This window comes from Dama dama, chromosome X (genome assembly GCF_033118175.1).
Source record: "Dama dama isolate Ldn47 chromosome X, ASM3311817v1, whole genome shotgun sequence".
Taxonomy (NCBI): Eukaryota; Metazoa; Chordata; class Mammalia; order Artiodactyla; family Cervidae; genus Dama; species Dama dama.
Window position 1 is genome coordinate 7,209,028 of NC_083714.1, and position 24,854 is coordinate 7,233,881.

Here is a 24,854-nt window from a genome sequence, read left to right on the forward strand (position 1 = left end):
GGAACCGAGTCCCTCTCGCACCATGGGTTCTCTCTAGTGGCCCATGGGTGGCCGAAGAGACTGGGCAGTAACCAATCTGGTGTGAGGAAGCACCCTGAGGAGAGTGCGCAGAAGCACTGTGCATCCTTTCACAGAAGGAGAGGACCTCATGAGGGGCTCAGTCTCTCTTCAGCTCCTGTTGACCTCAAGAGGGACATGCGGTGGCCATGCAGCCCTTTGACAGCATCATGAGTTTTGCTGGGCAGGGCACTGTGGCTGGGGCGGCCCCCCAGGCACTGGGGGCATCAACTGTCCCAGTGCAAGGTGCGGAGGCTGTGGCATTTGGTGGAGCCTGCGAGGCCCAGTGCTGGAGTTGTATCCTTTCTGAGGAGCCTGCAGGTTCACTGGGGGTTGTAGGGCAGAGGTTGGGGGAGGAACTCAGGAAGATGAGCACTAGAGGGTTCAGAAGCTGTGGGGTGGGGGCTGCCACTGGGGCACAGATGGAGAATCAGGGACCAAAGGTGTCCAGAACTAGCAGCCCATGATCTGCCGCCAGGTGGCTGTGGGACATGGGGGTGACCTGATCGGCTGTGGTGCACAGTTCCCCCAACGTTATCTGGGAGTAGGCGGGCCTCAGCCAGACCTGGGGGCCAGAACTGGTTGTCTGCATGAACTGGCCCTTAATAAAATATGCCAGCACTCTCTTGGTGTCCTCCCTGTCCTACCTGGATTCAGAAATGGTCAGCAGGTACCTTGACCCAGGTAACTGAACTCTATTTAAGAGCTGCGTAACATTCAGAAAACTAAGATTATGGCATCTTGCCCCATCATTTCATGGAAAATAGATGGGGAAACAGTGGAAACAGTGGCTGACTTTATTTTATGGGGCTCCAAAATCACTGCAGATGGTGATTGCAGCCATGAAATTAAATGTCGCTTACGCCTTGGAAGGGAAGTCATGACCAACCTAGACAGCATATTAAAAAACAGAGACATTACTTTGCCAACAAAGGTCCATCCAGTCAAGGCTTTGGTTTCTCCATTAGTCAAGGATGGATGTGAGACCTGGACTACTAAGAAAGTTGAGCACCGAAAACTGGATGTTTTTGAAGTGTGGTGTTGGAGAAGACTCTTGAGAGTCCCCGGGACTGCAAGGAGATCCAACCAGTCCATCCTAAAGGGGATCCATCCTGGGTGTTCATTGGCAGGACTTATATTGAAGCTGAAACTCCAATACTTTGGCCACCTGATGCAAAGTGCTAACTCATTTGAAAAAAAAAACCCTGATGCTGGGAAAAGATTGAGGGCAGGCGGAGAAGGGGACGACTGAGGATGAGATGGTTGGATGGCATCACCAACTCAATGGACATGGGTTTGGGTGGACTCCGGAAGTTGGTGATGGACAGGGAGGCCTGGCGTGCTGTGGTTCATGGAGGTCACAAAGAGTCAGACACGGCTGAGCGACTGAACTGAACTGAACTGGAGCCTCCAAAAATAAACCTGTCACTTTTTCCACTGTTTCCTCATCTGTTTGCCATGAAGTGATGGGGCCCAAGGCTATGATCTTAGTTTTCTGAATTTTGAGTTTTAAGCCAACTTTTTCACTCTCTTCTTTCACTTTCATCAGGAGGCTCTTTAGTTCTTCACTTTCTGCCATAAGGGTGGCGTCATCTACATATCTGATGTTATTGATATTTCCCCTGGCAATCTTGATTCCAACTTGTGCTTCATCCAGCCCAGTGTTTCTCATGATGTACTCTGCATATAAGTTTAAAAAGTGGTGTGATAGTATAAGCCTTGACATACTCCTTTTCCTAGTTGAAACCAGTCTGTTGTTCCATGTCCAGTTCTAACTGTTGCTCCTGACCTGCATACAGATTTCTGAAGATGCAGGTCAGGTATTCTGTTATTCCTGTCTCTTTAAGAACACTGCAAACAAATATTGCTGTCATGTCTGGAGTGCTCACAGTGTATGTAGCACACGGGTTTTGCCCCGGATCATGATGGCCTGTGCTTTCCCAGTCTACAGCGCTCAGGCTCCAAGTTGCACTGCAGGGGACCTCTTCAAAGCAGTCTCTGTGTTTTGTTTATGTCCCAGATGTGAGCTTCTCAGGTTCAGGTTCTTGGGTACTCTGCAAGGGCACAGACTCACTTGTGCATGCATTTTGTGCCCTTCCCAGGTCTGAACAGCTCAGTTGACCAGGAGCTTGGCGAGTGCAGTGTCCCAGGTGGGTTGTGCATCTTAATCACCTCCCTGGTCCTGGCCACTCAGTTCCCTGGGTGCGCTTTGAGAGTGCCGTCTCGGGTGTGCCATGTGTCTCCTCTGGGGTGCTGATCTCAGGCTGTGACCCTCCTGGCAGATGTCAAACATCCAGGATCCCAGGAAGACGTGGTTACCAACAGGGAGCCTACTCACACTTTGGTGGAGGATGCTGTCTCTGGGGCCGAGATTGCCCCTCACCTTCTGGCTCTGGCTGTTGGCCACCTCCAGGAGGGGAGGGGCCGGTCCACAGCTGCTAGCTCTCGTTTGGTATTCACTCATTCCTTTGTTCTATGAGAGGGCCAGGCTGCTCATTAAGTCAGAGTTCTTCCCAGGAAACTTGTCTCCGTTTTTTTGTTTTGTTTTGTTTTGTTTTTGTTTTTTACTCTCTGTCTATTCCACAGTTTGGGTTCTTATCTCACGTTAGCAGGCTCAGATTTTTCTCAGGGCATTCAGGCCAAATCCTTACCCTAAGCATGCAGCCTGTGCCTCCCTATCCAGCCCCTACTCACTGGTGGCAGATGCAAGTATCTGGGGTACTTCTCCTCTGGCAGTTGCAGTTAAGTGCATATTATCTGCTTTTTCTTTATTTTTCCCTCTCAGTTATGTTGCCCTCTGAGATTCCAAAACTCCCAACAGACCTGCTGGTGAGAGGGTTTCCTGCTTTTTGGAAACTTCTCCTCCTTCACGACTCCCTCCCCAGGACGGGTCTCCATCCCTAGCTCTTTTGTCTCTCTTTTTGTCATTTATACTTTGTCCTACCTCCTTTGGAAGAGAATGGGCTGCCTTTCTGGGTGCTGGATGTCCTCTGCTGGTGTTCAGAAGCTCTTTTGTGTTAGTTATTTAGCATTCAAATGATCGTTTGATGAATTTGTGAGGGAGAAAGTGGTCTCCCAGTCCTATTCCTCTGCCATCTTAGGAGCGCCCCTAAATTGGCAATTTTATTCACAAACATTGTTCTTAGTGTGCTGTGCTTAGTCGCTCAATAATGTCCAACTCTTTGCTACCCTATGGACTATAGCCCACCAGGTTCCAGTGTCCACAGGGATTCTCCAGGCAAGAATACTGGAGTGAGTTCCCATGCCCTCCTCCCGGGGATCTTCCCAACCCAGGTATTGAACCCAGGTTTCCCACATTGCAGGCAGATTCTTTACTGCCTTAGCTGCCAGGGAAGCCCAAGGACACTGGTATGGGTAGGCTATCCCTTCTTAAGGGGATCTTCCCAAGCAGGGAATCAAACCGGAGTCTCCTGCATTGCAAGAGGATTCTTTACCAGCTGAGCTACCAGGGAAGCCCTTACACCAGCTGGTCTATGGTATGTTATTATTATTTTATATGCCAGGCTAACCTGACAAATGGGCTTCCCAGGTTGCTCAGTGGTAAAATAAAGAATCTGCCTGCCAAGTAGGAGACATGAGTTTGATCCCTATGTTGTGAAGAGCCTCTAAAGAAGGAAATGGCAACCCACGCCATTATCCTTGCCTGGAGAACCCCATGGACATACAGAGAGGAGCCTGGTGGACTACAGTTCATGGGGTTGCAAAAGAGTTGGGCACAACTTAGCGACTAAACAACAAGCTGACAAATTCAGGGTAGGAAGTAAGAAACTGAATACTTTCATACCCAGATACCTGGAGTTAAATCAATGCAACCTGTTTGGAGGGCAATTTGGTAACATGTATAAAACATTTTAAAAAGAGATTACTTTTTGACCCAACAATCCTCCTTCTTAAATCAGAACTATTGTACATAACGTGTTGGTGGTAGTGGTTTAGTCACTCAGTCATGTCCGACTTGTGCGACTGCATGGACTGTAGCCCACCAGGCTCCTCTATCCATGGGATTTCCCAGGCCAGAGTACTGATGTGGGTAGCCATTTCCTTCTCCACATAATGAGTTACACGAAAACAAATGTACCAGAATATCCATTTCAGCATTGTTTATAATACTGAAAAATTGCAAACAGCCTAAAGGCCTATATACAAGAAGTTGGTTCAAATAACTATGGATTACACATTTTGAGGAATAGTATATAGCTCTTAAAAGTACTGTGGATGGCACAGTCTTAGCTGTATTCACTCTATAGCCCACCTTTGGGTCAATTCTGGGTGCCCTTTCTGGAAAGGGATGGTCCTCCTCCTTGTCCCCTTTCTCTAGCTGCCCCTTGCAGTGTCCCTCCCCTCCTTTGACTCTTTGGGCTCCTTTTCCACCATGTTATGAGTTGATCGGCAAGGGGCTAATCCATTAGCAACAAAATAGGCCTATTTCTACCTTGAAGTAATAAAGAAGGGCCAAGTCTTCAGGCCACACTAGTTAAGTAAGAAATAAATTTATGAACATTCAATTCACTAATAGTCAAGACGTTCCTATTGCAAGTAAAAAACAAGTGAAAGAAAAATGACCAAAAGTACCCCATTGGTTTTTTAAACCAAAGGGAGAATTTCTTGGTCTGTGCAACTACAAGGTACAGAGGTAGCTTCTGTCTACAGGCATGGCTGGATCCAGCATTTTGTTCCCTGAGATTTACCTTCTTGCTCCAGTTCACACTCTGTCCTTTGCCAACCTTCCTCCCCTAGAGACCCAAAGTGTCACTGGCTGGATGATATCACCACAGCAGGAAGAAAGTGATCCTCCAATGGCCAGGCCTGAGCCACATGCCCACCCCTGGAATCAAAGGTGAAGTCAACTCTATCACAATCACAATGGCCTAGAGAAAAGGAAAGGTGCAATTTTCCAGAGTGACATCATACCAGTACCAAGAGTAGGAAAATGGATGCTGGGTTACAAAATCCATACATGTTCTTGACAGTGGTATAGGCTTTTAATCAAATTCAAAATCAATTTCCAATGTTTTAAAGGAACAAAACTGGGAACAATTATTTCTTAATCTAAAAGAGCATGCATGCTCAGTCACTCAGTCATGTTCAACTCTTTACAACCCCATAGACTATAGACCACCAGGCTCCTCTGTCCCTGGAATTTTCCAGGCAAGAACACTGGAGTGGGTTGCCATTTCCTTCTATAAGGTATCTTCTCAACCCAGGCTTTGAAGCTGCATCTCTTGCATCTCCTGCATTAGCAGGCGGATTCTTTACCACTGTGGCACCTGGGAAGCCCATTAATCTAATAGAGCAGACAATTAGTTTCCCAAATAAAGAAAATACTTATGTCAGGGACTTCCCTGGTGGTTCAGTGGCTAAGCCTCCACACTCCCAATGCAGGGCACCCAGGTTCAATTCCTGGTGAGTCAACTAGATTCCACATGCTACAACTATTAAATAAGAGCTCGCATGCTGCACTGAAGATCCTGCATGCTCCAACTGAGACCTGCACAAATTTAAAAAATGTCAAAAGTAATACCCACAGTCACATGGTGGGAGCATACTGTTAAGAATAGGAACATATTATATCCTTAAATATTCCCAACTTCTTCTGATTTCTTTCTTTTTTTCCCCCTTTGTTTAGTTGCTCAGTTGCACTCTATTCTGCAGCCCTATGGATTGTAGCCCACCAGGATCCTCTCTCTATGGCATTTCCCAGGCAAGAATACTGGATGGGTTGTCCTTTCCTACTCCAGGGGATCTTCCTGAATCATGGATGAAACCAAAGTCTCCTGCATTGGCAGGTGGATTCTTTTCACTGAGCCACCTAGGGATGGGCTTACTACGATTTACTGAATCTTTATTCAGTGAAGATGCACATTTACTTTCTTTCAATTTTAACACGGCGTCACTTCCAGGTCGCACACTGGTAAAGAATCTGCCTGCCAACATAGGAGATGTCATTTTGATCCCTAGGTCAGGAAGATCCCCTGGAGGCAGAAATGGCAACCCACTGAAGTATTCTTACCTGGAAAATTCTATGGACAGAGAAGCCCGGCAGGCTATAATCCTTGGGGTTGTAAAGAGTCAAACAGAACTGAGTGACTGAGCACACCTTATCAGCAGATAACCTGCTCATGCATGAAGAAAATATGTTGTAATTCACAGTACTGCTAAAACTATCAGCAAATTTGGTGAGGTTTCAGGAAATACTAGACATTGGAGGGAGCTAACTCCTCCCCCAAAGACTTAACTAATTGTCCCTAAACTTTTCTACATTGAACTGAAACAAGGTCAGTAGGCCATAAAGTTACAGTTCTAGTATTTCTGAATTGTTTGATCTTCTGCAAGCTAAGCTTGTTACTTTGGGAGTAATCAGACCTACTGATAAATGGTGGTAGGCAAACTAGAATTCTGGTGGGAAGTCACACTTTTGAGTAGCAACCACCTACTGTAGATGAATAGCCTTAAAAAAACCAATAGAAAAGTGAATTTTTAACTAAGTACTTCTACCCTTTGGAATCTGTCTTGAGGAAATAACCAGTCAGGAGAAGACATACAGAAGAATTGCACTGAATCATTATTAGGGACAAATGGAAACATATTAAATGTTCAACACTTACATTACGGTACTTCATGCATCCAAATACATGTTTTTGAAGAAATTTTAGAAGGAGAAAAAGCTTATATGTTAAATTAATTCCAAGAAAAAATTAATCCTAAATTTTCAACAATTACATTATTGTTATATATTAAGTGACAGTCACTCATTCATTGTGCAACACTGTGACCCCATGGACTATACAATCCATGGAATTCTCCAGGACAGAATACTGGGGTGGGTTGCCTTTCCCTTCTCCAGGGCATCTTCCCAACCCAGGGATCGAACCCAGGTCTCCCACATTGCAGGCAGATTCTTTACCAGCTGAACCAGATATTGCCACTATAAAACTAAGAAAATATTCCAAAATACTGACAGCAGTTAATGCTGAATGACAAGACATAATACATTTTAATTTTCTTCCATTTCTTAAATTGTCTTCAATGACACTGTACTACTAGACTATCTGAAGCCCAGAACCTTCCCTTGAAATCAAGAACCAAGTCAAGAAACTGTGGAGGTGCAGTATTTGAAAATATATTCAGGCACAGGATGATAGTTCAGCTTTATTTTATGGTACAAGAAATACTGAAACACCCTCCTCCTCCACCCAGAGAAAACAACAGGGCCAAGAGTGCACAAGGGCCAGTATAAGCAAACAGTTAGGCCCCCATAATAAATCAGCAACCAGTGTAGGAATCAATGCCCTGGGGAAGGATGCACTGCCTAGGTTAATCTTAGGTGCTCTTTTTTGGCCTAGGCTTAGGGATGACCAGGGACACAAAGTACCCCGTAATTGGTTGGTTGATCCCAACCAACAGGAAAAGCTGCTTAAGACAGAAGATAATGGAAATTTGGAGCTGGCCACCGTCTTCAGCAGTCAGCTGTCTAAAAGGGAGGGATAAAGAATAATTAAATGTGGTAACTGTTCACCTAATTCTCTCTGCCCCCTCAGCTGCTGACAGGCTCAGTGCACATGTCTACATCCTTAGACTTCACCTTTGGGGGGTCTCCAATTGACTATTAGAATGAACCCAGACACCTGCCACCCACCCAGATCCCTTTGCAAACTAACATTGCTAGGATGCTGCCGTTCACTGTGAGCTCCTTCCCTACTGCCCTGTGGTAGGGCTAGACGTGTGGGCTCAGAGACTGGCCAGCCACCTCTGCCTCCATGGGTGATGGGATCTGCAGTATGATGGAGCTGGTAGCGGTGAGGTTAAGGGACCATCTCACACCACCCTTGCCTGTGCCTCAGGCCTACTCTTCACTCGGAGGCCTGTTTCCTTCTGGCCGTTCTCACTTGTCTTCATCCCCACCCCAAGTCTGCTTCCCACCCTTCCAGTACCTCAGGCCATCTCCCCCCTCCATCTCTCCCTGCCACCTCTGACCCATACCCCCAAGGCCAGACCCTTCAGCCATCTTATTGGTCCCCCTCCCCACACCCCCTCCCAACCCCATGCTGACCACCTTCTCTCCATTCCACTGTCTACAGGAGGCCCGTTCCTCCCTGATCTAGCCCCAGCCCCTCGCCTCTCTTCAAATAGGATACAAATTGTGAAGTTGGCTTCTTGGTCCTCCGGCCACGGGCAGCACATGCCCATCAAGTCCTGATGCAACATTTACACCAGGCCACGGCCCAGCATGTCCTCCTGTCCCCAGGCCGGCATGGCCACGAGGCCCTGGCACCACATGTCCACCTGGTCCCCAGGGTGGCGTGGTCACCCGGCCCTGCCGTGGCTTGTCCATCCGGCCGAGGTGCGGCATGGCCACTGGGCCCCGCCAAGGCCTGTCCACCCAATCCCGGCAGGGCATCTCTGCCAGGTCCCGGAGCGTGAGGTGCCTGCGCCAGCTCTGGGGCTCCAGCTGCGGCTGCACTCGCCTCTCCCATACCTCCCAGGCCCTCATGCCCTTCAGGGCCATTTGGGTCACCAGGTTCATCTGAGCCTCCCTGGCCTTCAGCACCTCCCACCATGCCACCTCCGCCGGCACCTGGGTCTGTGTCCTCCATGAACATTCACGCTTCACCTCAGCCCACCACCGCCAGCCAGAGCATCTGAGGGGCTGAGGCACCGAAAGGAGACCGTGCCCCTGGATGGGTGATGTCACTATGGGCGCCAAGAGAGCCTGTGCAGTCAGGCCCTGACACCAGTCCCAGGATGTCTTTCCTAGGTGGTTATGAGCACATGACTGTTTCCCACCAAATGTGGAAACACCAAATGAGCCCCTTCCCCTTACATCTCTGCTGCCATGTTCACATTTGATCATTCTGCTGACTTCAACTTCCGGAAGGGAGTCGAGTGCCAGGGCCAGGCCAGGTCTGTCCCATTCATTTCCCACATATAGCTCAAGTCTGCGTCCTTGTCCGTACGTGTGGGCATGTGCAGGTGCATGCACATGGGGGTGCGCCAAGGCTGGCCCTGGAGTCCTGAGACCAGGGATGCAGAGTGGGCTGTTCCTGCCCACCTGGGGGGGGAAGAGGGGACTACTGTTGGGCCCACAGGGGATGGCATGGGGTAGGGGTGCCTGGAGGTCCGGGCACACAAACTACAGGGACTCCAGGCTGTGGGCATGCCGCAGGCCTCTCAGAAGCACCAGAGGAACCAGCTAGACTCAAGGGCTGGGAGAAGGGCAATGTTCCCCTGGATGCTGCCCAGTTTCTTTCCCTCTGGCGGAACAACTCTCTTGGCTTTTCCCTCCCCAGGAATAAAGTCTTGAGGCTCTCCAGAGGGCTGATGGTGCCGGGGAACCTCAACTGGGAGGTGACCCTGTGTCTTCTGGCCTGCTGGGTGCTGGCTCTACTTCTGTGTCTGGAAGGGGATCAAGTCAACAGGCAATGTACAGCCGGGAGTGACGATGGAGCTGGGACAGCACTGCCTGGTCTTGGGGTGCATCTGCCAGGGACCACTGCTGCCAAAGGAGGTGACTGCCTCAGGGATTGTACTCCAGTCTGTCCCCTGATCCCCACCCCCTGGCTGGAGAGTCCTCTTGGCCCTCCAAATCCAAGGCCAGCAGCCTTCGCCCACCCTCCTAGTGGGGGAGAGGCACCAGTAATGGTTGACCCTTCCTTGTGGGTGGGGCATCCCTGTCCCACCTTCTTACCCACCCAGTTTCTTTCAATTCTGTCTCTGAGTCAGTTTTAGAGTGTGGGTAGACCCAGTATAATGCCTGTGTCTGTCCCCTGCACTGTGGCTTAGAGGACCCCAGCAGGGGGCCTGGACACATCTCTCCCTCAGGGGCCCATTGTCAGGCTGAGGTGACATTTGAAAGAATAGTTGTGCTACGTAAGGGGACTCACAAGAGTACAATGGACTAGAGGGTTAGGGGTCAAGCCACTTGACCCACCAGCGTCCTCCCTCTTCCCACTCCACATTTATACCTGTGCCCTTCATCCGTAGTGATAGCTAAAACTTACTATGGTCATTCGCTGTTTTAGGTGCTTTACATGTATTTGTCCATCACATCAGTTTTCAGAAAGTATTGCCATACTGGTGTCCTGTCTCCCTTGATGCAGTTCTCCTCCAAACAAACCACACACAACCACTCTCTCCCCAACACCAGTGGCTGAGTCTTGAGCATTTTGGTTTCTGCATTTCACAAAACTATGATGAAAACAGTGCTCCCTCAGGCATGTGACTTAAGTTGGGTCTGAATTGCGAGATCTGCAAAGGAAAATAATGACAATGAGAAATAATATGTTTGACAAGAGAGTGACAGAGAATGAAGGGAAGACAGTGTATGATAGAATGAGGTCGTAGTTTACCACTGTGACAGGTAAATGATTCTGAGTGAGTATGACAGAGTGAATGTGTGATTGGGACAGGAATGTAAAAGGACAGAATGTGATGGAAGAAACTAAGATGCAGATGATAGTGATAGCAGTAGCCAGCCCCCAAAATGATAGATAATAACTTAACGTGTACAGTGAATGGCGCCGCCGGATTCCTAGTCTCCAAAGGAAAAGATTTAATTCCGAGACCAAGAGACACAACTTCAGTCACTCAGATATTTGTGTAGTAGGAATTTTATTAAAGTGATATTGATAGAAAAAGCTTCTGACATAGACATCAGAAGGGGGTGGAAAGAGTACCCAGTTTGCTAGTTTAAGCAGAGCATTTTATACTTTTCTGCTAGCTGCTGAGAATAGATTAAAAGGATGCCTCGAGGCTGTGAAAATTTTTCCCAGTCCCTTTCCCATAACATACATTCTGGGATGACATCTGCAGGATATTAACCAGAAGAATTGGGTTTACCCAGAGCTCAAGACCATGGAAGTTTTACCCAGACCTTCTCCCATAACATAGGTTCTCAGCTCAAAAAAAAGGCATGTCCTTGAGCAAGAGATTCTGCTGCCTACCAGGCCTCCATGTCTAAGGAAAAACAATGTGAAAAAGAAAGAATGTTCATATTCACCTCCTCCTTAAAAAGCCTTGGTCTCCCTAGAAACCTGACTAAGTTAACTCTCTCACAGATACCATGACAGAGTGAGTGTGTGGCACACAGAGTGTCAGAGATAAAGTCTAGGAGAGATCGGGTGTGAGAGAGAGTAAGTGTGATGGAAAAAGCATTATAGAGTGACACAAGAATATTACAGAAAGAGTGCGTGTGACAGATAATCTGACTCAGTATGAGAAAGCAAATCTCAGAGATAATATATACAGAAGAAAATGGGTCTGTCACACATGTCAGAGTGTGACAGGGAATGAAGCTGACCAGTAGCCTGGGAAGGTGAATCAATCCTTGGGGCCCATGGTTCCCCGAGGGCGGCCATCCCCAGGTCTCAGCCAGTCCAGAGGAAGACAGCAAATTGACTTGGCTCAGCTCCCCAAGCCACATTCTGCCCAATCAGTTTCTTCAGTAATAAAACTGATGTTTATTTTTTAATTAATTAATTTATTTTAATTGGAGGCTAATTATGTTACAATACTGTAGTGTTTTTTTTTTCCATACATTGACATGAATTAGTCATGGGTGTACATGTGTTCCCTGTCCCATCACTCAGGGTCATCCCAGTGCACCAGCCCTGAGCACCCTGTTTTCAGGCATCAAACCTGGACTGGCGATCTATTTCACATATGGTAATATATATGTTTCAGTGCTATTCTCTCAAATCACCCCCCTCCCTTGCCTGCTCACACAGAGTCCAAAAGTCTGTTCTTTACATCTGTGTCTCTTTTGCTGTCTCGCATACAGGGCCATCATTACCATATTTCTAAATTGCATATATATGCATTAATATACTGTATTGGTGTTTTCCTTTCTGACTTACTTCGCTCTGTTTGATAGGCTCCAGATTCATCCACCTCATTAGAATTGATTCAAATGCATTATTTTTAATAGCTGAGTAACATTCCATTGTGTATATGTACCACAGTTTTCTTATCCATTCATCTGCCAGTGGACATCTAGGTTACTTCCATGTCCTGGCTATTGTAAACAGTGCTGCGATGAACATTGGGGTACACATTTTCTCTTTCAATTCTGGTTTCCTTGGTGTGTATGCCCAGCAGTGGAATTGCTGGGTCATATGGCAGTTCTATTTCCAGTTTTTCTTAAGGAATCTCCACACTGTTCTCCACAGTGACCGTACTAGTTTGCATTCGCCCCAACAGTGTAAGAGGATTCCCTTTTATCCACACCCTCTCCGGCATTTATTGCTTGTAGACTTTTTGACAGCAGCCATTCTGACTGGCGTGAGATGGTACCTCATTTTGGTCTGGATTTGCATTTCTCTGATAATGAGTGATGTTGAGCATCTTTCCATGTGTTTGTTATTCATATGTATGCCTTCTTTGGAGAAATGTCTGTTTAGTTCTTTGGCCCATTTTTTGATTGGGTCGTTTATTTTTCTGGCACTATTATTGTGTTACTGTTAATTTCCCCTTTCATACTTGTTAGCATTTGCCTTATATATTACGGTGATCCTATGTTGGTTGCATATATATTTATAATTGCTATATCTTCTTCTCGGATAGATACTTTGATTATTATGTAGTGTCCTTCTTTGTCTCTTTCCCTTCACAGCCTTTATTTCAAAGTCTATTTTATCTGATATGAGTATTGCTACTCTTGCGTTCTTTTGGTCTCCATTTGCATGAAGTATCTTTTTCCAACCCTTCACTTTCAGTCTTTATGTGCCCCTTGTTTTGAGGTGGGTCTCTTGTAGACAACATATGTAGGGGGTCTTATTTTTGTATCCATTCAGCCAGTCTTTGTCTTTTGGTTGGGGCATTCGACCCATTTAAATTTCAGGTAATTACTGATGAGTACGATCCCATTGCCATTTACTTTGTTGTTTTTGGTTCGAGTTTATACACCTTTTCTGTGTTTCCAGTCTAGAGAAGATCCTTTAGCGTTTGCTGAAGAGCTGGTTTGCTGGTGCTGAATTCTCTCAGCTTTTGCTTGTCTGTAAAGCTTTTGATTTCTCCTTCATATTTGAATGAGATCCTCACTGGGTACAGTAATCTGGGCTGTAGGTTTTTCTCTTTCATCACTTTAAGTATGTCCTGCCATTCCCTTCTGGCCTGAAGAGTTACTATTGAAAGATCAGCTGTTATCCTTATGGGAATCCCCTTGTGTGTTATTTGTTGTTTTTCCCTTGCTGCTTGTAATATTTTCTCTTTGTGTTTGATCTTCATTAATTTGATTAATATGTGTCTTGGGGTGTTTCACCTTGGGTTTATCCTGTTTGGGACTCTCTGAGTTTCTTGGACTTGGGTGGCTATTTCCTTCCCCATTTTAGGTAAGTTTTCCTCTATTATCTCCTCAAGTATTTTCTCATGGCCTTTTTTTTTTTTTTTTTTTTTTTTTGTCTTCTTCTTCTGGGATTCCTATGATTTGAATGTTGAGGCATTTGACATTGTCCCAGAGGTCTCTGAGGACAATGTCCTCATTGCTTTAAATTCTTTTTTCTTTTTTCCTCTCTGCTTCACTTATTTCCACCATTCTATCTTCCATGTCACTTATCCTATCTTCTGCCTCAGTTATTCTAAGGTTGGTTACCTACAGAGTGCTTTTGATCTCAGTTATTGCATTATTGACTATTGATTGACTCTTTTTTTATTTCTTCTAGGTCCTTGTTAAACATTTATTGCATCATCTCAATACTTGTCTCCAGACTATTTATCCGTAACTCCATTTTGTTTTCAAGATTTTGGATCACCTTTTACTATCATTATTCTGAATTTTGGGGGGTAGACTCCCTATCTCCTCCTCTTTTGTTTGGTTTGGTGGGCATTAATCATGTTCCTTTACCTGCTGAATATTTCTCTGCCTTTTAATCTTGTTTAAACTGCTGTGTTTGGAGTGGCCTTTCTGTAGGCTGGAAGTTTGTGGATCCTCTTTATTGTGCAGGTTCCTTCCTGTGTGTGGGGTTGGATGAGTGGCTTGTCAAGGTTTCCTGGTTAGGGAAGCTTGCATCTGTGTTCTGGTGGGTGGAGCTGGATCTCCTCTCTCTGGAGTGCAATGAAATGTCCAGTAGTGAGTTTTGAGGTGTCTATGGGTTTGGTGTGACTTTTGGCCATCTGTATTTTAATGCTCATGGTTATGTCCCTGTGTTGTTGGAGAATTAGCTTGGTATGTCTTGCTCAGAAACTTGTTGGCTCATGAGTGAAGCTTTGTTTCAGTGCAGGTATGGAGGCTTTTGGATGAGCTCTTGTCGATTAATGTTTCCTGGAGTCAGGAGTTTTCTGGTGTTCTCATACTTTAGATTTAAGCCTCCTACCTCTGGCTTTCAGCCTGATTCTTACAGTAGCCTCAAGACTTCTCCATCCATATAGCAGCAATGATAAAACATTTAGGTTAATGGTGAAAAGATTCTCCACAGTGAGTGACACCCAGAGAGTTCCACTGAGTTACATGGAGAAGAGAAGAGGGAGGAAGGAGAGAGAGGTGACCAGTAGAAGAGGGGGAATCAAAAGTGGAAAGAGCAATCTAGCCAGTAATCAATTCCCTATATGCTCTCCACAGTCTGAAACGCTCAGAGAGGTTCACAGAGTTACATAGAGAAGAGAAGAGGGAGGAAGGAGATAGAGGTGACCAGGAGGAGAAGAGGGGGAGTCAAAAAGAGAGAGACAGATATAGCCAGTAATCAGTTCTCTAAGTGTCCTACACATCCAAGAACACTCAAAGAGATTCACACAGTTGGGTAGAGAAGGGAAGGGGGACAGAGGAGATAGAGGTGACCTGGGGGAGAAAAAGGAGTGCCGAAAGGGGGAGAGAGCAATCAAGCCAGTAATCACACTCCTGAGTAAAAATGGGTACTGAAGATTGGATTCTTAAAGGTTCAAAATTGATAACAAATACCAAAAAGCAAAGATTTAAAATCTAGAGTAGAGATTAGAGTCTCAAAAATACAATATTAAAGAAACAAAACAAAATCACAAAAATTATTGTATATATATATATATATATATATATATATATATATATGAAATTTGCTTTAAAAATAGGGTCTTTTTTGCAAGGTAATAGTAGGTTATAAAAATGAAAATTAAAGGAGTAATAAAGAACTTAAAATAAAAGAATATTAAAAAGTTTAAAAAAATACATCTAGGAATTTCTCTGGAGCTGTTGAGGCTAGTGTGGGATCAGTTCAGTTTCAGAAAATTCCTTGTTCCTGCTTATACTTTTCAAGGTCTATGGGTCCATTCCAATGTAGTCAGTGCTAACTACAGGGTTTTAATCTGTTGCACCTGTCCCTTCCAAAGTGGTTCCCTCTTCTTTGTTTATTTTGGCTTCCTCTGTTTGCAAGTCTCTTCAGTGTCTAATTTCTGCCCTGACACAAGGGAGCGAAGGTGGTCACTTATTTAGGCTCACTTGTTCAGTTGTGCTGTGGGGAGGGAGGAACACCACAAACAAATATCACTGGTGTTTGTGGGGATTGCTTGCAGTGTCTGGGCCACACTGCATTGCACCACTCATGGTATGTGTGCTTTCCTGGTCTACACTGCTCAGGCTTCAGGTTGCTCTGCAGGGGAACTGTCTAAAGTGAGCCCTGGGTTGCGTGCACTTCCCAGGTCTAAGCCGCTCAGGTTCAGGTTCCCAGGTACTCGACAAAGGTACAGACTTGGTTGGGCCTCCGTTTTGTGTCCTTCCCAGGTTCTAGCAGCTCAGGCGGCCAGGTGCTTGGCGAGTGAACTCTCCCCACTGGCTGGTGCGTCTTATCACCTCCCTGGTCCCTGCCCCACTGTTTCCTGGATGTGCAGCGATAGCACCATCTCAGGTGTGCCATGTGTTTCCTCATAAGGGCTGATCTCTGACTGCAACCCTCCTGGTGGATGTCAACCATTCAGGATCCCAGGAAGACTTGGTTAGCAACTGGGAGCTCACAGTTTGGTAGAGGATGCCATCTCTGGGGCCGAGATAGCCCCTCAACTTTCGGCTCTGGCTGCTGCCTACCTGCCTCTCTGCCTCTGGAGGAGGGATGGGCCAGTCCGCAGCCGGCTAGCTCTCCTCTGGTATTCGCTCAGCCCTTTGTTCTGTGAGCAGGCCCAGCAGTGCCTTAGGGTTAGAGTTTCCTGTGGGAAGTTTCTCTCTCTCTCTCTCTCTCTCTCTCTCTCTCTCTCTCTCTCTCTCTCTCTCTCTCTCTCTCTCTCTCTCATTTTTTCTCTCTGTCTATCCCACAGTTTGGGTTGCTCTCTCATGTTAGCTCCCTCAGATTTTCCTCAGGGCATCCAGGCCCGGTCCTTACCCTTAAGCATATAGCCCCCACCTCCCTGTTCAGCCCCCGTTTGCTGCTGGCAGATGCAAGCATCTGGGCTACTTCACCAATGGGCACCCAGTCCTGTGTGATTCTTTGTGACCCCATGGATTGCAGCACACCAGGCCTCCCTGTCCTTCACCATCTCCTGGAGTTTGCCCAAGTTCATGTTCACTGCATCCCTGATGCCGTCCAGCCATCTCATCTTCTGACGCCCTCTTCTCCTTCTACCCTCAAACTTTCCCAGTATCAGGGACTATTCCAGTGAGTCAACCGTTCCCATAGATGACCAAAATAACGGAGCTTCAGGTTCAGCATCCATCCTTCCAGTGAATATTCATGGTTGATTTCCCTTAAGATTGACTGGTTTGATCTTCTTGCTGTCCAAGGGACTTTCAGGAGTCCTCTCCAGCACCACAGTTCGAAGGCACAGATTCTTTGGGGCTCTGACTTCTTTATGGTCCAGCTCTCACAACTGTATGTGATCACTGGGAAGACCATAGCCTTGACTCTATGAACCTTTGTTGCAGAGTGATGTCTCTGCTTTTCCACACCCTGTCGAGTTTTGTCATCACTTTCCTGCCAGGAAGTGATTGTCTTGTAATTTCATGGCTGCAGTCACCGTCCACAGTGATTTTGAAGCCCAAGGAGAGGAAATCTGTCACTACTTCCACCTTCCCTCCTTCTATTTGCCGTGCAGTAATGGGGCCAGATTACATGATCTTAGTTTTTAAAATATTTAGTCTTAAGTCAGCTTTTTCACTCTCCTCCTTCACCCTCATCAAGAGGCTCTTTAGTTCCTCTTTGCTTTCTGCCATTAGAGTGGTATCATCCATATATCTGAGGTTGTTGATGTTTCTCCCACCTATCTTGATCCTGGCCTGTAACTCATTCAGCCTGGCATTTCTCATGATGTGCTCAGCATATAGATTAAACAAATAGGGTGACAGAAGACAGCCCTGTCATACTCCTTTCTCGATCTTGACCAATCAGTTTTCCCATACAGGGTTTTGTTTCTTTTTGACCTGCACACAGTATCCTCAGGAGACAGATAGGATGGTCTGCTATTCCCATCTCTCTAAGAGCTTTCCACAGTTTGTCATGATCCACACAGTCAAAGGCTTTAGCCTAGTCGAGGAAACAGTGTGAGATTATTTTCTGAAATTCCCTTGATTTCTATATAATCCAGTGAATGTTGGCAACTGGATTATAGTTCCTCTTCCTTTTCTAAACCCAGCTCGGACATCTGGAAGTTCTTGTTTTGCACAATGCTGAAGCCTAGCATGCAAGATTTTAAGCATGACCTTACTAGCATGGAAGATGAGTGCAATTGTCTGATGGTTAGCACATTCTTTGGTACTACCCTTCTTGGCAATTGGGATGAGGATTGATCTTTTCCAGTCCTGTGGTCTTCCAGATTTGCAGACAAAATGAATGTGAATCCTTGATACCATCCTCCTTCACGGATTTGCAAAGTTCTGCTGGAATTTCATCACATCCACTAGCTTTTTCAACAGCAGTGCTTCTTGGGCAGCTGAACAAAGTCAATTTTCTGACATCCTCCAGATGGAGACCTGGGCACGGATGCCTGTGGAGAAACATGGGCTCCGAGGACTGACTCACTTGACCAGGCTGCTGCCTCCCACTGTCAGGTTCATTCCGTCACACTCTGATATGTGTGACAAGACCCATTTTTTTTTTCACACAGTCTCTCACATTTACTTTCTCATCCTGAGTCAGGATGATCATGCATCCTGTCACATGCACTCTTTCTATAATATTCCTGCATCGCTCTATAACGCTTTTTTCATCACACATATTCTCTCTCACACCCTACCTCTCGTAGAATGTATCTCTGACACTTTGCCACACACTCTCTCTGTCTTGGTTTCTGCATCCAATTCTCTTCCTTCACATGCTGTCATTTTAAATTCCTGTCCCAATCACATATTCACTCTGTCACACTCACTCAAAAGCATCCACCTGTCAGAATGCTAAACTCTCTGTGAAACTCATTCTATCATACACTCACTTTCCTTCATAGTTCTGTCACTGTCTGTGTCACACATATTATTTGTCATTGTCATTGTCATTATCCTTTGCAGATTTCACCATTCAGACCCAACTTAAATCCAGTGCCTGATGGAGCACTACTGTCATCACAGTTTTGAGAAATGCAGAAACCAAAATGCACAAGACTTTGAGCTGCTGGTGTTGGTGAATGAGTGGGTCTGTGTGCTTTGTTTGGAGGAGACCTGCATCATGGGAGACAGGACACCGACACGGCCATACTGTCTGAAAACTGACGTGATGGACAAACACATGGAAAGCAGCTGATACGGCACATGGACCATTGGACGTGGTAGCTATCACTCCGGTCAAAGAGCACAGGTATAGATGTGGAGTGGGCAGAGGGGTGACGCTGATGGGTCATGTGGCTTGGCCCCTTGCCCTCAACTCCCACCTTAATCTAGTAAGACCCTTCTGTGGCATATGTTGGAGGAACCAAAGTTGCATTGTGGAACTAGCTTTAGACCTTGAGACTGTAAAGCCACCACTTGTGTCTCGGTGGTTTCTCTGTGAACACTTGGTGGGGTCCATTCCATGCCATCCAGAACAGCAGTGTAGGGGCCCGTGTGCACAGGCACATAGGGGCCACCTGAAAGGAGTATGGCTTTGTGAGGCAGCCAAGCCCCTCGAGCCCCATGGGGTCTCCATAGCTGCCCATGTGTGGCCAGGAGGGCTAGGCGGTAACCAGTACGGTGCAAGAGGGCTCCCTGAGGGCTGATTGCACAGGCGCACTTTTGGCGTCCTTGAGCAGAAGGGGAAGTACTTCCTGAGGGCCTCACTCTCTCAGCCCCTTCTGTTGGCGTCAGAGGGAGATGCACGGCCACCATTCAAGGCTTGGGTGTTGGTGCCGGTGCTGCAGAGGGCTGAGATGACAAGCACAGCTCCAGAATGCGTCCTTGCCAGAGTGGTTCAGGCAATGCCGAAGGTGAGGATGGTCACCGGGCCCCAGAAGGCCAGGGTAGGCCTGGCAGAGGAAGAGCGAAGATGGGAGCTGCTAAAACTCATCCCCAGGGTGAGAGGGCACCACGTGCCCCAGGACCTGGTGGAGATGTAGCGCCCGTGGCTGTAAGGCATAGATGTGGAGTGCTGGTGCTGTATCCTTTTCCTGGAGCCTCCCTGGGGAAAGTCAGTGGTATGGTGGTGGAAACATGCCAGCAGCCTGAGGAAGGGATAGAAGGGAGCACGGGGGCAATCCGGGGCAGCAGGAGTGGGCAGCCTGGCAAGAAAGGGAGTTTTCAAAGCCCGAGGAGCCTGGAGGGTGGGGAAGACCGACCGAAGTGTTAGGGAGGCAGCTCAGGGTGGTCACAGGTTGTGGTCGGGAGCACGGGCATCCTGGGGTAAAAACGGGCCTCTCAGGTGTGAGGAAGCCCGAGATACCAGCAGATGCAGTAATGGACAGTGCCTTAACGGTGTCTCTCCCAGCACACTCAGAGTGCCTTTCCAGTCCCCGCTGGAGGCAGACATGGCTCGCAGGTCTCTGCTCTGAGATGTCTAACACCTCCAAGGAATTATTCAGAAGGAATTTGCAGTGAATGGCTGTGACCTGATGGTGTCAGTTCTGGACGTGTTTCCCTTGGGGAATGGGAGGCGGTGGTGCTGTGGTCTGAGCTTCCGCTTAAGAGTGGTATGATGAAGACACTGGGGGGCTTCATATAAGGAGGGGGGCTGGTACCCTGGACCTACAGAAAAGATCTCCCCTTTAACCTGATTTTCCCCGCTTTTAGCAGATGGACTGCTGAAGACCTTGCTTTCATCCGAATTTCCATCAACCCATTCCTCGATCAGCTTTCTCTGGTGATTCAGAGCATTCGGAGCCTTGGGATCCCACCTTTTCTAGGCTGAGGAAAGGGGCTGAAGCCTAACCTTGTGTCTCCTACTCAGCAAGGCATAGGGGATTCAAAATTAAGAGTCATCACCACTTTGTTATTTGAGTGTAAGTTTTTGCCTTTACTGGCCTTTGGTATCTCTTGGTTCATTTGCTTTGTTTCCATGCTGCTTGAGGAGTGGGATGCCTCAGTGTTTATCTCAGCAGAAAAAACTAAATCACTTTTCGTGCCTCTGTTTCTTTTCAGCTAATGCACTTCTGGATTTGGAAAAAAAAAAAAAAAAAACTCTTTATCTTGGTTCTCATCTTAGAGGGAAGGTTCTGAAATTCAGATATTCCAGTGTGTGTGTTAGTCGCTCAGTTGCGTCTGACTCTTTGCGATCCTATGGACTGTAACCCACCAGGCTCCTTTGTCCATGGGATTTTCCAGGGAAGAGTACTGGAGTGGGTTGCCATTTCCTTCTCCAGTAGAACGAGGTAATTGAAAACAATTTAGGAAAATGAAAATCGAGCCCTAAGTTCACTAAATACTGTCACCATTAAGAATATTTTCTAGTTGTACCTGCACATTAAATTTAGAACAGCATGTAATATTCAGTTCAGTTGCTCAGTCATGTCCAACTCTTTGGGACCCCATGGACTGCAGGGCCCTAGGCTTCCCTGTTCATCACAACCTCTCTGAGCCTGCTCAGACTCATGTCCATTGAGTCCGTGATGCCATCCACCATCAGACCCTCTGTCGTCCCTTCTTGTCATCTATCAACTTTAGCATAAAAGATTTTCTAATTTTTTTTTCATTTAATATACTAGCTTTTCCAATTTCTAAAAGCTCTTCAAAAATGCGTTATTGAATAGATATAAGATGCATCATAATTGATTATGGGGGACTTCCCAAACAGTTAAGACTTTGCACTTTCAGTGCAAGGGCTGTAGGTTCAATTCCATGTATATAATTATTTCCATTAATGGTTATTTTTTAGAGTATTGATATATCCCCAAAGTTAGAAATATTGACGGAAACGTTGACTTCTCTATTTCTTTTTTAAGACTCTTGATCACAGGGAATTCCCTGGCAGTTCAGTGGTCAGGACTCCAGGCTTCCACTGCAGGAGACATGACTTTGGTTCCATGTTGGACAACTAAGATCATACAAGCAGTGAGATGCAGCAAATCAAAACAAAAGACAGAGAGGAAACAGGTTCTCTTTTTTAAAAAAATTTAACTCTTTATCACAATTTCTCTTCAGAAAATATACCTGCTACCAGATTTCTGGTTTCCCAACATCCTTGTCACAATTGGTTTGATTTCCTAACTATGGAGAACAGTGTGGAGATTTCTTAAAAAACTGGAAATAGAACTGCCATATGACCCAGCAATCCCACTTCTGGGCATACACACTGAGGAAACCAGATCTGAAAGAGACACGTGCACCCCGATGTTCATCGCAAGCACTGTTTATAATAGCCAGGACATGGAAGCAACCTAGATGCCCATCAGCAGATGAATGGATAAGGAAGCTGTGGTACATATACACCATGGAATATTACTCAGCCGTTAAAAAGAATTCATTTGAACCAGTTCTAATGAGATGGATGAAACTGGAGCCCATTATACGGAGTGAAGTCAGCCAGAAAGATAAAGAACATTACAGCATACTAACACATATATATGGAATTTAGAAAGATGGTAACGACAACCCTTTATGCAAAACAGAAAAAGAGACACAGAAGTACAGAACAGACTTTTGAACTCTGTGGGAGAAGGTGAGGGTGGGATGTTGCGAAAGAACAGCATGTATATTATCTATGGTGAAACAGATCACCAGCCCAGGTGGGATGCATGAGACAAGTGCTCGGGCCTGGTGAACTGGGAAGACCCAGAGGAATCGGGTGGAGAGGGAGGTGGGAGGGGGGATCGGGATGGGGAATACGTGTAAATCTATTGCTGATTCATGTCAATGTATGACAAAACCCACTGAATAAATAAATAAATAAATAAATAAACAAGAACATAAAGCAAGTGCTTTGCAAAGATCAAAAAAAAAAAAAATGTAAACTTTATCCAATGCTTTATAACTCTGCATTTCTATTAACTGCACTAATATTAAAATCTGAAAATATATATAAATTGTTGACAAATACATATCTCTTGGCTATTTTCTTTACATCAACATTTTATTTTACATTAAATATGTTTAAACCTACTTGGATTGTTTCTTCTTAAAAATAATAAACAAAAAATGATGGCTTTTAAAAAATAAATAAAAAAAATAAAAAACTGACTTTGAATGAGGAGAGAAAAAAAACCTAGGTACACTAAAATAAGAATTTTGTGGCTGACTGTACTTAAGTCAGTGAAGAAAAGTGTTGGGACAATTAGTTGAGTGATTGGGCATTGGGAGTTAGCAGTCTCTTATATCTTTTATTCTGCAAACTTGCTAAATTCACTGATTAGTTCTTGTCAATATTTTGTAGATTCCATTTGATTTTCTGCATAGACAATCATGCCTGCAGATAGCTTTAATTTCTCCTTTCCAATTGAATTAATCTCAAAAACATACAAGCAGCTCTTGCAGCTCAATTCCAGAAAAATAAACGACCCAATAAAAAATGGGCCAATCAAGATGCCTTTATTCCATTGATTTCTCTTCTCATAATGGTTTGGATATTTCTGATTCTTGGCATACTCTTTTCCTTGGGTACTGGGTATATTTTTCCCTAGGTATATTCCACAACTTTTAAAAATGTAATGTTGTTTACTTACCTTAGAAACACTTTGATCCTGTTGAGTCTTGCCTTAAGGTTTGATCAGTGGGAGTTTGAGACAAGATCCCTCTGAGTCCTCTATATGATGTCACCTGAATGAAGAGTTTCTACTATGTCTCCAGTGGACTCTCTGCCCACGTACAGGGTTCTCTCCTCCCTCTGCCACCCTCTTCTCTCTGGTTCACCATCTACCAGCTCTGACAGCCTCTGCTCTGCAATTCCCCCTCAACACCCAGGGGGCCGGCTGGACATGGCCTGGGCAGTCTGTGTAGACAGCAAGCTGGGGCAGCTGCACAGCTCGTCTCTTCCATGTCTCAGCTCCCAGAGATCACTGCTGATCCTCCCTGGCCTGATGTCCAGTTTTTTCACAGCCTGAGCTTCATATATTTTGGCATGTTTTAAGGGGATCTTTGAAGCCAGTGGCAAGGCAGAGCTGGTCCTTTTCCCCCACACGCGTGAACAGAGTCTCCCGTGACAGAACCGCGAGAGCTCTGCTCCTGTGGGCTGGAGGGAGGCAAGTGCTGCTGCCAGGGATGGTGGCAATGGTCCTGGGGGTGACGGTGATGGAGTTATCTCACCTGCCAGCACCCAGCAGCTCTAGTAGCTACAGTGATCCTTCCTTTCAAAATGTAAGCCAGATATGTCTCCACTGTTCCGTTCCCTTCACTGGCTTTATTCTCATTCAGAATATAAGCCAGAGGTCCTTATAATGACCAGAAAGGCCCCACATTCTCATCTGTGAACCCCCATTGCCTCTGTACCTCCTCTGCTATGCTCACTCTTGTTCACTCCATGCTGACCACACTGGCCTCTTGGCTGCACACTCAACATTCCAGGTTTTCTGAAGAATTAGTGCTTTTGAATAGTCTGTTCTCCCTGCCTTGATTACCCTCTCAAATATAGCTCCTGGCCACCTCCCTCATCTCCGAGTCTGCCCAGGTCTCATCTTCTCACCCGACTTCCCCTTGCAGCCACCCTCCCCACAGCCTGGTGGGCAGTCAATCTTCTTCACGCTATTCTTTCCCACACCACTGATCACCTTCTATAATATGGTATAATTTACAAATTTGTTTTACTGCCTGCCTCTTCCCAATAGAGATAATCACTATTTCGACTTTTATCACCATAGAGTATGAAAATGAATTAAAAGTCACACTGAAGAACAAAAAAGTGGAAATGATTTAAAATTTCAAGACAGAAAAAACAATTAGAGTGTGATCTTTTATGTGAAAGTATACAGAGGCTCAAACTCACGCAAATAAGAGGTTTTGACCATGAAACAAAGACCATGAGAACACAGTGCTGGACAGAAGCCAAACAAAGGGACATGTCCCAGGGATTACCCTGCCTTCCCCACGGAGGTCTCCTAGGCAGTGATGTCAGTTTGTGGTGCTGAGTGAGGTCCAGTTCACGATTGGCCTTGTGGAGTTTCAGTGACCAACAGCCTTGATTGGAAAGGCCACCATGCCCCTTAGGCTCTCCAGTGCCCCCATCTGCCGTCAGTGAGGTGCCCATGTGAGATGGGTCTGTGCCTCATTTCTGCTCTCTCTTATCGGGCCCCCTGCTCCAGCCTGCACAGTGCCACTCTGTCTCAGAAAACAAGAATGAAATTTATAAAGACAAATGGCACAATTAAAATAAATAATAATAAATGCAATTTAAGATCAAAGAAAATAAAGTAGAAAGGTGGAAACCTAGGGAGGTGCCTGATGGAGTAGAGGGGCCAGAGCTCAAGGGGCCTGGGGGTCAGAGACCTTCAGGTTAGGATTCCTGGCCCTTGATTCTCAGGTTAGCATTGTGGGCCAACATACCCTTCTTTAGATTGGCGGCTTG